Below are 15650 nucleotides of genomic sequence, written 5' to 3'. Positions count from 1 at the left end.
GGCACATTTACCTATCAGCTCCTTCACCTGCGGGGTCCAGGTGAGTCCCTTATCGAAGGTGACTCCGAAGAAAGACACCACTCGAGATGGATGGATGCAAGTGCCATTAATTACCATTGCTATCTCATCCGTTTCCTCCTTCCAAAAAACATGATAAACTTGGACTTGTCAGCTGATAGCTTAAAACCCCAGTCTTCGGCCCATTCCTCCACGAGCCGGATATCGCCCTGGAGTTTTTTACTCGAAGTAGCAAGATTTTTACACCGAATCCACATCGCAATGTCGTCAACAAACAGGAATAACTTGGATGGAGCTTGCGGATGGAGGCAACATCATTTATCATAATACTAAAGAGTGTTGGGCTGAAGCAGCTTCCCTGGGGAATGCCCTTTCAGAATGAAACGAAGAGGAGAGGCTCAGGCCAACCCTCACCTGAAATGTTCTATCAGATAAAAAGCCACCAAGCCAATCGTGCATTCTGCCATTGACCCCGAGATTACTCAGTTTATAGAGGAGGCCATTTTTCCAGACTGGATCGTATGCCTTTTGGATATCGAGGAACACTCCCAGAAGAGACTCCTGATTACCGAGGGATTTCCTTGCATCATTTGCCAGCGCGGAAATGTGATCCATAACAGTAGGGTAAGAATACTGATTCTGGCTCACTTTTCCCCATGTAAATGAATGGGGGATTTTCAGCGATTTATATTTTTTTTCCCTAAAAATAAATCCCCTTTTTATCCCAAGGTATATTTATTTGTCTCCCCTTTTAACTTGGAGGTTGAACCTCATTGAATTGAACACCTGGGGGTTGAACAGCTCACTCATTGAACCTATAAAGATTTGTTCATTCTCAAATTCCTTCAATAGTTTAATTTTCTTTGCACAATAATCCCCATCTAAAATATTGACAAACAAAACATTTGAATCTTTATATTTTTTAAGATACCCCCATTTGTGCCATTACGAAATGATAAACTTCTCTTAATGCTCTTGTTTGACCACCTCCTGAGCCACAGGTTATTTTTTGTTAAGCCCCGCCCACTTTTGCTAAGCCCCGCCCACTTTTGCTAAGCTCCGCCCACTTTTCATAAGGTATTTTTTCTAACCCACGCCCACTTTTCCTAAGCTCCGCCCACTTTTCATGAGGTATTTTTTCTAAGCCACGCCCACTTTTCCTAAGCTCCGCCCACTTTTGCTAAGCTCCGCCCACTTTTCATAAGGTATTTTTCTAAGCCACGCCCACTTTTCCTAAGCTCCGCCTACTTTTGCTAAGCCCCGCCCACTCTTACATCATTTCCAGTTCATCTCTGACTCACAAAGAAATCACTAGAAAATTACAGGATGTTATGGTTTTGAAAAATTTCCCAATGAAGGCTTGCCTAGGCTTGCCCAGGGAATTTCCAAAGGAAACCACACCCACCAGTCTTTCTCTATAAAAGCTTCAAACCCAGGCTCCATTTTAAACATTTGTTCTTGCTGGCAATGGTGTTCTGTGTGCTTGTCTCGAACTGTCTGTCTTCTATGGAACTAAACCTTCAAGTTGATGAACTGGATTCAAACCTCTTATCTATTGAGGTAAGATTTTTTATTTTCCTATTTTCAAACTTTGATTGAAGCATACTCATTTAATAATTAAATAACTTAATTAATACATTATTATTTTCTCTCACAGGAAATTGTGTCTGAAATACGAAATGAAAATACTGCTTTTGCTACAACTTGGGGGAAATTGTTGGCTTGGTTGAAGACCTTATGAGCGACCAAGACCTTGAGTGGGATGACTTTGGTGTTCCTTGGAACTCTCTGTCTTGTATGGAACTAAACCTTCAAGTTGATGAACTGGATTCAAACCTCTTATCTATTGAGGTAAGATTTTTTATTTTCCTATTTTCAAACTTTGATTGAAGCATACTCATTTAATAATTAAATAACTTAATTAATACATTATTATTTTCTCTCACAGGAAATTGTGTCTGAAATACGAAATGAAAATACTGTTTTTGCTACAACTTGGGGCGAAATTGTTGGCTTGGTTGAAGACCTTATGAGCGACCAAGACCCACAGAACGAGTTCGTCCTTGATGACCCAACCAAAGAGTTATACCTTGGAGACCAGCAAAATCCTGAAAAAGAGTTTTACAGCAATAGTACTCATTGTGAGTTATCAAGACAATACCCACTGAACAAGTTATACCTTGATGAGCCAGAATACAAGTTTTACCTTGGAGACTCACAAATTTTGAAAAATCAAGAAATGAGTTCTGCCTTGATGGTTTAAATAACTACCTTGGAGACTCAGGAAAAGGGTTCTGCCAAGATGGTTCTAAATATGGGGCCTACCTTGGAGACTCACAAATTTTGAAAAAATCAAGAAATGAGTTCTGCCTTGATGGTTTAAATAACTACCTTGGAGACTCAGGAAAAGGGTTCTGCCAAGATGGTTCTAAATATGGGGCCTACCTTGGAGACTCACAAATTTTGAAAAATCAGTAAATGAGTTCTGCCTTGATGGTTTAAATAACTACCTTGGAGACTCAGGAAAAGGGTTCTGCCAAGATGGTTCTAAATATGGGGCCTACCCTGGAGAGTCACAAATTTTGAAAAATCAGTAAATGAGTTCTGCCTTGATGGTTTAAATAACTACCTTGGAGACTCAGGAAAAGGGTTCTGCCAAGATGGTTCTAAATATGGGTCCTACCTTGGAGACTCACAAATTTTGAAAAAATCAGTAAATGAGTTCTGCCTTGATGGTTTAAATAACTACCTTGGAGACTCAGGAAAAGGGTTCTGCCAAGATGGTTCTAAATATGGGGCCTACCTTGGAGACTCACAAATTTTGAAAAAATCAGTAAATGAGTTCTGCCTTGATGGTTTAAATAACTACCTTGGAGACTCAGGAAAAGGGTTCTGCCAAGATGGTTCTAAATATGGGTCCTACCTTGGAGACTCACAAATTTTGAAAAAATCAGTAAATGAGTTATCCTTAAGAGACTTTGTAAGTTGGTTTTACTTTGAATACTTGAAATGTGGGTTCTGGATTGATAACTCACAATGTGATACATATCTTGGAAACTCAACGGGAATGTGGTTATACCTTGAAGACTTGGAAAGTTGGGTTTATGTTGGACACTTGAAACTTTTTTGGGGCTTTTATTTATTTATTTATTTATTTATTATTATTATTATTTTATTTATTTATATTTTGGAGACTTTTGGAGTTGCTATCACTCTTTAGGATCTAAACCTATCGATGTAGTTCTTTGTCGGATGGTGCTTGATGGGAGCAAGATCAAGAAAGTTCTGGGAAGAAAGTGCAGGCTTACTCCCCCTTTTTACGTCATCAAACCTGAAAGCCTTAAAAGACAGAATTGGAAGAAGAGAAAAAAACAAAAAATATACATTGTTCGTTCTGGGAAGAAAGTGCAGGCTTACTCCCCCTTTCTACGTCATCAAACCTGAAAGCCTTAAAAGACAGAATTGGAAGAAGAAAAAAAAACGTAAAAATATATATATATAGGTGGAAATCTCATTTTGAAAAAGACATTGTGTTGGGCGAGGATTGAGTTGGGGTTGAGATTTTGAATGTGAGGGTTGGGACACACACACATACACATCAACAAACAAAAGTTAAGCCTTGACTATTCAGTTGAGGATTCTGTGTTTGGGGTTCACAGATCTAAGAACTTCCCCTTGACACACATTATATACTGTTATACACCTCGGACTTGGCCCTCGAGTGTCCACAACGGTGTATAGTAGGAGGGAGTGAAGCGCCAACCTATTGCTCCCATTGCACACACACACAAACAAAAGTTAAGCCTTGACTATTCAGTTGAGGATTCTGTGTTTGGGGTTCACAGATCTAAGAACGTCCCCCTTGACACACATTATATACTGTTATACACCTCGGACTTGACCCTCGAGTGTCCACAAAGGTGTATTATCTGCTTAGTTTTGTCTTTTGTAATTCCTGTGAAAAAAATGTATTGATTCAATGATAACCCAAGAAAGTGTAAGAAACTTGGATGAAAAGAATTTGTTTAAATCATGTTTTGGTAAAAGATATATTCATCCTACAGTCGAATGTGTCCTAGAATACTATAAAACAAAGGGTTTAGAAAACTGCCCAGGTCTGTCATGCAAATGTAGAATTGACCGACCAGATTGTTAAAGTAAATAATGAAACATGTACTCTCTACTCAATATTTGATATAGAGACCATGAAAATATCTTGGATTTTCTTTGCCTCACTCTCAATAATCTTTTTGATAATAATCATCATTTTGATATATCTAGTTAAAATAAGGAAGAACCCTACATTTGTTTTATAGATGCTCTAATTCAAACAGAGCAAAGACAACATAACATAATGTTATACCCTGGATAATTAAATCTCCCAATCGCCTCATTAACTCAAAACTTCTTAACAAAGTCAGGAGAAATAGTGTATACCAAAGAGTAAAAAGTGTGAACCAACAAATGGACAACATTTCAGATTAATTTTTTTCTTATCTATCCAAACTCTTGTGATTTATTTTTCCCATTCATTTGAAATAATCTAGATGAACACCTACTCAATGAAAAAAGAAAGAATCCATATGAACACCTAGTCAATGAAAAAGAAAGAAAAGAATCCATATGAACACCTACTTATCTAATCAATGAACTGTTAATATTCTAATTGAACACCTACTCAATGAACAGAAAGAAAGAATCCATATGAACACCTAGTTAATGAAAAGAAAGAAAGAATCCATATGAACACCTACTTATCTAATCAATGAAAAGAAAGAAAGAATCCTAATTGAACACCTAATCAATGAACTGTTAATATATTCTAATTGAACACCTACTCATCAAGTCAATGAAAAAGAAAGAAAGAATCCTAATTGAACACCTACTCAATGAACTGTTAATATTCTAATTGAACACCTACTCAATGAACAGAAAGAAAGAATCCATATGAACACCTACCCAATGAAAAAGAAATATTCCAATTGAACACCTACCCAATGAAAAAGAAATATTCTAATTGAACATCTACTCAATGAACTGATAATATATTCTAATTGTACACCTACTTATCTACCCAATGAAAAAGAAATATTCTAATTGAACATCTACTCAATGAACTGATAATATATTCTAATTGTACACCTACTTATCTACTCAATGAAAAAGAAATATTCTAATCAATAAACTGTTAATATTCTAATTGAACACCAAGTCAATGAAAAAGAAAGAAAGAATCCTAATTGAACACCTACTCAATGAACAGCTAAAAATCCATATGAACACCTACCCAATGAAAAAGAAATATTCTAATTGAACACCTACTTATCTACTCAATGAAAAAGAAATATTCTAATCAATGAACTGTTAATATATTCTAATTGAACACCTACTCAATGAACAGAAAGAAAGAATCACAATTGAACATCTACTTATCTAATCAATGAACTGTTAATATTCTAATTGAACACCTACTCAATGAAAAAGAAAGAAAAGAATCCATATGAACACCTACTTATCTAATCAATGAACTGTTAATATATTCCAATTGAACACCTACTCAATGAACAGAAAGAAAAGAATCAAGATGAACACCTACTAATCAAGTCAATGAAAAAGAAAGAAAAGAATCCATATGAACACCTAGTTAATGAACAGCTAAAAATCAAGATGAACACCTAGTTAATGAACAGCTAAAAATCAAGATGAACACCTACCCAATGAAAAAGAAAGAATCCATATGAACACCTAGTTAATGTACAGAAAGAAAGAATCCATATGAACACCTAGTTAATGTACAGAAAGAAAGAATCCATATGAACATCTACCCAATGAAAAAGAAAGAAAGAATCCATATGAACACCTAGTTAATGAACTGTTAATATTCTAATTGAACACCTACTCAATGAAAAGAAAGAAAGAATCACAATTGAACATCTACTCATCTAATCAATGAAAAGAAAGAAAGAATCCTAATTGAACACCAAGTCAATGAAAAAGAAAGAAAGAATCCATATGAACACCTAGTTAATGAAAAAGAAATATTCTAATCAATGAACTGTTAATATTCTAATTGAACACCTACTCAATGAACAGAAAGAAAGAATCCATATGAACACCTAGTTAATGTACAGAAAGAAAGAATCCATATGAACACCTAGTTAATGTACAGAAAGAAAGAATCCATATGAACATCTACCCAATGAAAAAGAAAGAAAGAATCCATATGAACACCTAGTTAATGAACTGTTAATATTCTAATTGAACACCTACTCAATGAAAAGAAAGAAAGAATCACAATTGAACATCTACTCATCTAATCAATGAAAAGAAAGAAAGAATCCTAATTGAACACCAAGTCAATGAAAAAGAAAGAAAGAATCCATATGAACACCTAGTTAATGAAAAAGAAATATTGTAATCAATGAACTGTTAATATTCTAATTGAACACCTACTCAATGAACAGAAAGAAAGAATCACAATTGAACATCTACTTATCTAATCAATGAACTGTTAATATTCCAATTGAACACCTAGTTAATGAACTGTTAATATATTCTAATTGAACACCTAGTTAATGTACAGAAAGAATCCATATGAACACCTACTCAATGAAAAAGAAATAATCTAATCAATGTACAGAAAGAAAGAATCCTAATTGAACATCTACTCATCTAATCAATGAAAAGAAAGAAAGAATCACAATTGAACATCTACTCATCTAATCAATGAAAAGAAAGAAAGAATCCTAATTGAACACCTAATCAATGAACTGTTAATATATTCTAATTGAACACCAAGTCAATGAAAAAGAAAGAAAGAATCCATATGAACACCTAGTTAATGTACAGAAAGAAAGAATCCATATGAACACCTACCCAATGAAAAAGAAATATTCCAATCAATGAACTGTTAATATTCCAATTGAACACCTAGTTAATGAACTGTTAATATATTCTAATTGAACACCTACTTATCTACTCAATGAAAAAGAAATATTCTAATCAATGAACTGTTAATATATTCTAATTGAACACCTACTCAATGAACAGAAAGAAAAGAATCCTAATTGAACACCTACTCAATGAACTGTTAATATATTCTAATTGAACACCTACTCAATGAACTGTTAATATTCTAATTGAACACCTAGTTAATGAACAGCTAAAAATCAAGATGAACACCTAGTTAATGTACAGAAAGAAAGAATCCATATGAACACCTACCCAATGAAAAAGAAGAAATCTAACCAAGATGAACACCTAGTTAATGTACAGAAAGAATCCATATGAACACCTACCCAATGAAAAAGAAATAATCTAATCAATGTACAGAAAGAAAGAATCAAGATGAACACCAAGTCAATGAAAAAGAAAGAAAAGAATCAAGATGAACACCTACTAATCAAGTCAATGAAAAAGAAAGAAAGAATCCATATGAACACCTACCCAATGAAAAAAGAAAAAATCTAACCAAGATGAACACCTAGTTAATGTACAGAAAGAATCCATATGAACACCTACCCAATGAAAAAGAAATAATCTAATCAATGTACAGAAAGAAAGAATCCATATGAACAGCTAAAAATCAAGTCAATGAAAAAGAAAGAAAAGAATCAAGATGAACACCTAGTTAATGTACAGAAAGAAAGAATCCATATGAACACCTACTCAATGAACAGCTAAAAATCAAGATGAACACCTACTCAATGAACAGCTAAAAATCAAGATGAACACCTACTCAATGAACAGCTAAAAATCAAGTCAATGAAAAAGAAAGAAAAAGAATCAAGATAAACACCTACTCAATGAACAGCTAAAAATCAAGTCAATGAAAAAGAAAGAAAAGAATCAAGATGAACACCTAGTCAATGAACAGCTAAAAATCAAGATGAACACCTACTCAATGAACAGCTAAAAATCAAGTCAATGAAAAAGAAAGAAAAGAATCAAGATGAACACCTACTCAATGAACAGCTAAAAATCAAGTCAATGAAAAAGAAAGAAAAGAATCAAGATGAACACCTAGTCAATGAACAGCTAAAAATCAAGATGAACACCTACTCAATGAACAGCTAAAAATCAAGTCAATGAAAAAGAAAGAAAAGAATCAAGATGAACACCTACTCAATGAAAAGAAAGAACCCAATGAATACCTTTCTTTTCCCTCATATCTATTTACTTTTTCTTGTTAAAAAGCTTTTTTTCCTAAATAATTCACGTTTTTATCAAGAAAATATAAGCTAAAAATAAAAAGTGAATTCACCAATTTTTTGGTTTTAATTAAAAAATTGGTGAATTCACTTTTTATTTTTAGCTTATATTTTCTTGATAAAAACGTGAATTATTTAGGAAAAAAAGCTTTTTTAACAAGAAAAAGTAAATAGATATGAGGGAAAAGAAAGGTATTCATTGGGTTCTTTCTTTTCATTGAGTAGGTGTTCATCTTGATTCTTTTCTTTCTTTTTCATTGACTTGATTTTTAGCTGTTCATTGAGTAGGTGTTCATCTTGATTTTTAGCTGTTCATTGACTAGGTGTTCATCTTGATTCTTTTCTTTCTTTTTCATTGACTTGATTTTTAGCTGTTCATTGAGTAGGTGTTCATCTTGATTCTTTTCTTTCTTTTTCATTGACTTGATTTTTAGCTGTTCATTGAGTAGGTGTTCATCTTGATTTTTAGCTGTTCATTGACTAGGTGTTCATCTTGATTTTTAGCTGTTCATTGAGTAGGTGTTCATATGGATTCTTTCTTTCTGTACATTAACTAGGTGTTCATCTTGATTCTTTTCTTTCTTTTTCATTGACTTGATTTTTAGCTGTTCATATGGATTCTTTCTTTCTGTACATTGATTAGATTATTTATTTTTCATTGGGTAGGTGTTCATATGGATTTTTTCTGTACATTAACTAGGTGTTCATCTTGGTTAGATTTTTTCTTTTTTCATTGGGTAGGTGTTCATATGGATTCTTTCTTTCTTTTTCATTGACTTGATTAGTAGGTGTTCATCTTGATTCTTTTCTTTCTTTTTCATTGACTTGGTGTTCATCTTGATTCTTTCTTTCTGTACATTGATTAGATTATTTCTTTTTCATTGGGTAGGTGTTCATATGGATTCTTTCTGTACATTAACTAGGTGTTCATCTTGGTTAGATTTTTTCTTTTTTCATTGGGTAGGTGTTCATATGGATTCTTTCTTTCTGTACATTAACTAGGTGTTCATCTTGATTTTTAGCTGTTCATTAACTAGGTGTTCAATTAGAATATTAACAGTTCATTGAGTAGGTGTTCAATTAGAATATATTAACAGTTCATTGAGTAGGTGTTCAATTAGGATTCTTTTCTTTCTGTTCATTGAGTAGGTGTTCAATTAGAATATATTAACAGTTCATTGATTAGAATATTTCTTTTTCATTGAGTAGATAAGTAGGTGTTCAATTAGAATATATTAACAGTTCATTAACTAGGTGTTCAATTGGAATATTAACAGTTCATTGATTGGAATATTTCTTTTTCATTGGGTAGGTGTTCATATGGATTCTTTCTTTCTGTACATTAACTAGGTGTTCATATGGATTCTTTCTTTCTTTTTCATTGACTTGGTGTTCAATTAGAATATATTAACAGTTCATTGATTAGGTGTTCAATTAGGATTCTTTCTTTATTTTCATTGATTAGATGAGTAGATGTTCAATTGTGATTCTTTCTTTCTTTTCATTGATTAGATGAGTAGATGTTCAATTAGGATTCTTTCTTTCTGTACATTGATTAGATTATTTCTTTTTCATTGAGTAGGTGTTCATATGGATTCTTTCTGTACATTAACTAGGTGTTCAATTAGAATATATTAACAGTTCATTAACTAGGTGTTCAATTGGAATATTAACAGTTCATTGATTAGATAAGTAGATGTTCAATTGTGATTCTTTCTTTCTGTTCATTGAGTAGGTGTTCAATTAGAATATTAACAGTTCATTGATTAGAATATTTCTTTTTCATTAACTAGGTGTTCATATGGATTCTTTCTTTCTTTTTCATTGACTTGGTGTTCAATTAGGATTCTTTCTTTCTTTTCATTGATTAGATGAGTAGATGTTCAATTGTGATTCTTTCTTTCTTTTCATTGAGTAGGTGTTCAATTAGAATATTAACAGTTCATTAACTAGGTGTTCATATGGATTCTTTCTTTCTTTTTCATTGGGTAGATGTTCATATGGATTCTTTCTTTCTGTACATTAACTAGGTGTTCATATGGATTCTTTCTTTCTGTACATTAACTAGGTGTTCATATGGATTCTTTCTTTTTCATTGGGTAGGTGTTCATCTTGATTTTTAGCTGTTCATTAACTAGGTGTTCATCTTGATTTTTAGCTGTTCATTAACTAGGTGTTCATATGGATTCTTTTCTTTCTTTTTCATTGACTTGATTAGTAGGTGTTCATCTTGATTCTTTTCTTTCTGTTCATTGAGTAGGTGTTCAATTGGAATATATTAACAGTTCATTGATTAGATAAGTAGGTGTTCATATGGATTCTTTTCTTTCTTTTTCATTGAGTAGGTGTTCAATTAGAATATTAACAGTTCATTGATTAGATAAGTAGATGTTCAATTGTGATTCTTTCTTTCTGTTCATTGAGTAGGTGTTCAATTAGAATATATTAACAGTTCATTGATTAGAATATTTCTTTTTCATTGAGTAGATAAGTAGGTGTTCAATTAGAATATTTCTTTTTCATTGGGTAGGTGTTCATATGGATTTTTAGCTGTTCATTGAGTAGGTGTTCAATTAGGATTCTTTCTTTCTTTTTCATTGACTTGGTGTTCAATTAGAATATTAACAGTTTATTGATTAGAATATTTCTTTTTCATTGAGTAGATAAGTAGGTGTACAATTAGAATATATTATCAGTTCATTGAGTAGATGTTCAATTAGAATATTTCTTTTTCATTGGGTAGATAAGTAGGTGTACAATTAGAATATATTATCAGTTCATTGAGTAGATGTTCAATTAGAATATTTCTTTTTCATTGGGTAGGTGTTCAATTGGAATATTTCTTTTTCATTGGGTAGGTGTTCATATGGATTCTTTCTTTCTGTTCATTGAGTAGGTGTTCAATTAGAATATTAACAGTTCATTGAGTAGGTGTTCAATTAGGATTCTTTCTTTCTTTTTCATTGACCTGATGAGTAGGTGTTCAATTAGAATATATTAACAGTTCATTGATTAGGTGTTCAATTAGGATTCTTTCTTTCTTTTCATTGATTAGATAAGTAGGTGTTCATATGGATTCTTTCTTTCTTTTCATTAACTAGGTGTTCATATGGATTCTTTCTTTCTGTTCATTGAGTAGGTGTTCAATTAGAATATTAACAGTTCATTGATTAGATAAGTAGGTGTTCATATGGATTCTTTTCTTTCTTTTTCATTGACTAGGTGTTCATATGGATTCTTTCTTTTTCATTGAGTAGGTGTTCATCTAGATTATTTCAAATGAATGGGAAAAATAAATCACAAGAGTTTGGATAGATAAGAAAAAAATTAATCTGAAATGTTGTCCATTTGTTGGTTCACACTTTTTACTCTTTGGTATACACTATTTCTCCTGACTTTGTTAAGAAGTTTTGAGTTAATGAGGCGATTGGGAGATTTAATTATCCAGGGTATAACATTATGTTATGTTGTCTTTGCTCTGTTTGAATTAGAGCATCTATAAAACAAATGTAGGGTTCTTCCTTATTTTAACTAGATATATCAAAATGATGATTATTATCAAAAAGATTATTGAGAGTGAGGCAAAGAAAATCCAAGATATTTTCATGGTCTCTATATCAAATATTGAGTAGAGAGTACATGTTTCATTATTTACTTTAACAATCTGGTCGGTCAATTCTACATTTGCATGACAGACCTGGGCAGTTTTTTCTAAACCCTTTGTTTTATAGTATTCTAGGACACATTCGACTGTAGGATGAATATATCTTTTACCAAAACATGATTTAAACAAATTCTTTTCATCCAAGTTTCTTACACTTTCTTGGGTTATCATTGAATCAATACATTTTTTTCACAGGAATTACAAAAGACAAAACTAAGCAGATAATACACCTTTGTGGACACTCGAGGGTCAAGTCCGAGGTGTATAACAGTATATAATGTGTGTCAAGGGGGACGTTCTTAGATCTGTGAACCCCAAACACAGAATCCTCAACTGAATAGTCAAGGCTTAACTTTTGTTTGTGTGTGTGTGCAATGGGAGCAATAGGTTGGCGCTTCACTCCCTCCTACTATACACCGTTGTGGACACTCGAGGGCCAAGTCCGAGGTGTATAACAGTATATAATGTGTGTCAAGGGGGACGTTCTTAGATCTGTGAACCCCAAACACAGAATCCTCAACTGAATAGTCAAGGCTTAACTTTTGTTTGTTGATGTGTATGTGTGTGTGTCCCAACCCTCACATTCAAAATCTCAACCCCAACTCAATCCTCGCCCAACACAATGTCTTTTTCAAAATGAGATTTCCACCTATATATATATATTTTTACGTTTTTTTTTTTTTCTTCTTCCAATTCTGTCTTTTAAAGCTTTCAGGTTTGATGACGTAGAAAGGGGGAGTAAGCCTGCACTTTCTTCCCAGAACGAACAATGTATATTTTTTGTTTTTTTTCTCTTCTTCCAATTCTGTCTTTTAAGGCTTTCAGGTTTGATGACGTAAAAAGGGGGAGTAAGCCTGCACTTTCTTCCCAGAACTTTCTTGATCTTGCTCCCATCAAGCACCATCCGACAAAGAACTACATCGATAGGTTTAGATCCTAAAGAGTGATAGCAACTCCAAAAGTCTCCAAAATATAAATAAATAAAATAATAATAATAATAAATAAATAAATAAATAAATAAAAGCCCCCAAAAAAGTTTCAAGTGTCCAACATAAACCCAACTTTCCAAGTCTTCAAGGTATAACCACATTCCCGTTGAGTTTCCAAGATATGTATCACATTGTGAGTTATCAATCCAGAACCCACATTTCAAGTATTCAAAGTAAAACCAACTTACAAAGTCTCTTAAGGATAACTCATTTACTGATTTTTTCAAAATTTGTGAGTCTCCAAGGTAGGACCCATATTTAGAACCATCTTGGCAGAACCCTTTTCCTGAGTCTCCAAGGTAGTTATTTAAACCATCAAGGCAGAACTCATTTACTGATTTTTTCAAAATTTGTGAGTCTCCAAGGTAGGCCCCATATTTAGAACCATCTTGGCAGAACCCTTTTCCTGAGTCTCCAAGGTAGTTATTTAAACCATCAAGGCAGAACTCATTTACTGATTTTTTCAAAATTTGTGAGTCTCCAAGGTAGGCCCCATATTTAGAACCATCTTGGCAGAACCCTTTTCCTGAGTCTCCAAGGTAGTTATTTAAACCATCAAGGCAGAACTCATTTCTTGATTTTTTCAAAATTTGTGAGTCTCCAAGGTAGGCCCCATATTTAGAACCATCTTGGCAGAACCCTTTTCCTGAGTCTCCAAGGTAGTTATTTAAACCATCAAGGCAGAACTCATTTCTTGATTTTTTTCAAAATTTGTGAGTCTCCAAGGTAAAACTTGTATTCTGGCTCATCAAGGTATAACTTGTTCAGTGGGTATTGTCTTGATAACTCACAATGAGTACTATTGCTGTAAAACTCTTTTTCAGGATTTTGCTGGTCTCCAAGGTATAACTCTTTGGTTGGGTCATCAAGGACGAACTCGTTCTGTGGGTCTTGGTCGCTCATAAGGTCTTCAACCAAGCCAACAATTTCGCCCCAAGTTGTAGCAAAAACAGTATTTTCATTTCGTATTTCAGACACAATTTCCTGTGAGAGAAAATAATAATGTATTAATTAAGTTATTTAATTATTAAATGAGTATGCTTCAATCAAAGTTTGAAAATAGGAAAATAAAAAATCTTACCTCAATAGATAAGAGGTTTGAATCCAGTTCATCAACTTGAAGGTTTAGTTCCATACAAGACAGAGAGTTCCAAGGAACACCAAAGTCATCCCACTCAAGGTCTTGGTCGCTCATAAGGTCTTCAACCAAGCCAACAATTTCCCCCAAGTTGTAGCAAAAGCAGTATTTTCATTTCGTATTTCAGACACAATTTCCTGTGAGAGAAAATAATAATGTATTAATTAAGTTATTTAATTATTAAATGAGTATGCTTCAATCAAAGTTTGAAAATAGGAAAATAAAAAATCTTACCTCAATAGATAAGAGGTTTGAATCCAGTTCATCAACTTGAAGGTTTAGTTCCATAGAAGACAGACAGTTCGAGACAAGCACACAGAACACCATTGCCAGCAAGAACAAATGTTTAAAATGGAGCCTGGGTTTGAAGCTTTTATAGAGAAAGACTGGTGGGTGTGGTTTCCTTTGGAAATTCCCTGGGCAAGCCTAGGCAAGCCTTCATTGGGAAATTTTTCAAAACCATAACATCCTGTAATTTTCTAGTGATTTCTTTGTGAGTCAGAGATGAACTGGAAATGATGTAAGAGTGGGCGGGGCTTAGCAAAAGTAGGCGGAGCTTAGGAAAAGTGGGCGTGGCTTAGAAAAATACCTTATGAAAAGTGGGCGGAGCTTAGGAAAAGTGGGCGTGGGTTAGAAAAAATACCTTATGAAAAGTGGGCGGAGCTTAGCAAAAGTGGGCGGGGCTTAGCAAAAGTGGGCGGGGCTTAACAAAAAATAACCTGTGGCTCAGGAGGTGGTCAAACAAGAGCATTAAGAGAAGTTTATCATTTCGTAATGGCACAAATGGGGTATCTTCAAAAATATAAAGATTCAAATGTTTTGTTTGTCAATATTTTAGATGGGGATTATTGTGCAAAGAAAATTAAACTATTGAAGGAATTTGAGAATGAACAAATCTTTATAGGTTCAATGAGTGAGCTGTTCAACCCCCAGGTGTTCAATTCAATGAGGTTCAACCTCCAAGTTAAAAGGGGAGACAAATAAATATACCTTGGGATAAAAAGGGGATTTATTTTTAGGGAAAAAAAATATAAATCGCTGAAAATCCCCCATTCATTTACATGGGGAAAAGTGAGCCAGAATCAGTATTCTTACCCTACTCATAACGGACCGTCCCTTTCGAAAACCGCTCTAGCCTTTATACAATAGGTTGTTCTTTTCCAAGAAGAAGACCAATCGGTTATTCACCATTTTCTCCATTAATTTACAAACAACCGAGATAAGGGAGATCGGGCGATATGAAGATGGGACAGTGCCATCTTTCCCCTCTTTCGGGATAGATTGAGTGAAGGGTTTGAAGGCAGAACTGTGTTGGTGATCACCCTGGTTTGGCTTACAATTTGGGGAAAACGAGCCTCTAAAACGTCATCCTTTATGATATTCTCACTACTAGAAAAGAATTGGCCCACGGCTTCTGCCTTGTCTGCATTAGAACGCAGGGCTATGTTCTGGGAAATGATCACTGGAAAAGATCTCCCTCCCGACTTAACTCCCTGAACACTTTTGACTCTTCCCCATCTGGTTTTGAGAGGGGTATCCGGATTAACTGATGAACAAAATGATTTCCAAGAGGCAGACTTGGCCCGTTTTATAGTTCTTTAGGCTAACACCCTTTTCCTCTTATACTCTAT

At 33.8% G+C, this 15650-nt stretch overlaps 2 long non-coding RNA genes across 2 annotated transcripts; one reads left to right on the top strand and one right to left on the bottom strand.

Annotated features, from left to right (window-relative positions):
• Nucleotides 1-637: 637 nt before the first annotated feature.
• LOC147017767 (uncharacterized) lies at nt 638-2239 on the top strand. Its single transcript, XR_015049760.1, has 3 exons — nt 638-1578; nt 1676-1869; nt 1967-2239. It is a non-coding gene; the product is annotated as an uncharacterized LOC147017767 (long non-coding RNA).
• A 9587-nt stretch (nt 2240-11826) lies between these two features.
• Nucleotides 11827-15116, bottom strand: LOC147017766 (uncharacterized). Its single transcript, XR_015049626.1, has 3 exons — nt 14254-15116; nt 13963-14156; nt 11827-13865 (listed from the first exon to the last, which is right to left on the bottom strand). It is a non-coding gene; the product is annotated as an uncharacterized LOC147017766 (long non-coding RNA).
• Nucleotides 15117-15650: the final 534 nt, after the last annotated feature.

Source organism: Eptatretus burgeri, chromosome 11 (genome assembly GCF_056783735.1).
Source record: "Eptatretus burgeri isolate ZD-2024b chromosome 11, Ebu_testis_v1, whole genome shotgun sequence".
NCBI classification, from domain to species: Eukaryota; Metazoa; Chordata; class Myxini; order Myxiniformes; family Myxinidae; genus Eptatretus; species Eptatretus burgeri.
Note: the sequence above shows the minus strand (reverse complement) of the source record. Positions and strands in the feature narration are given on the sequence as shown.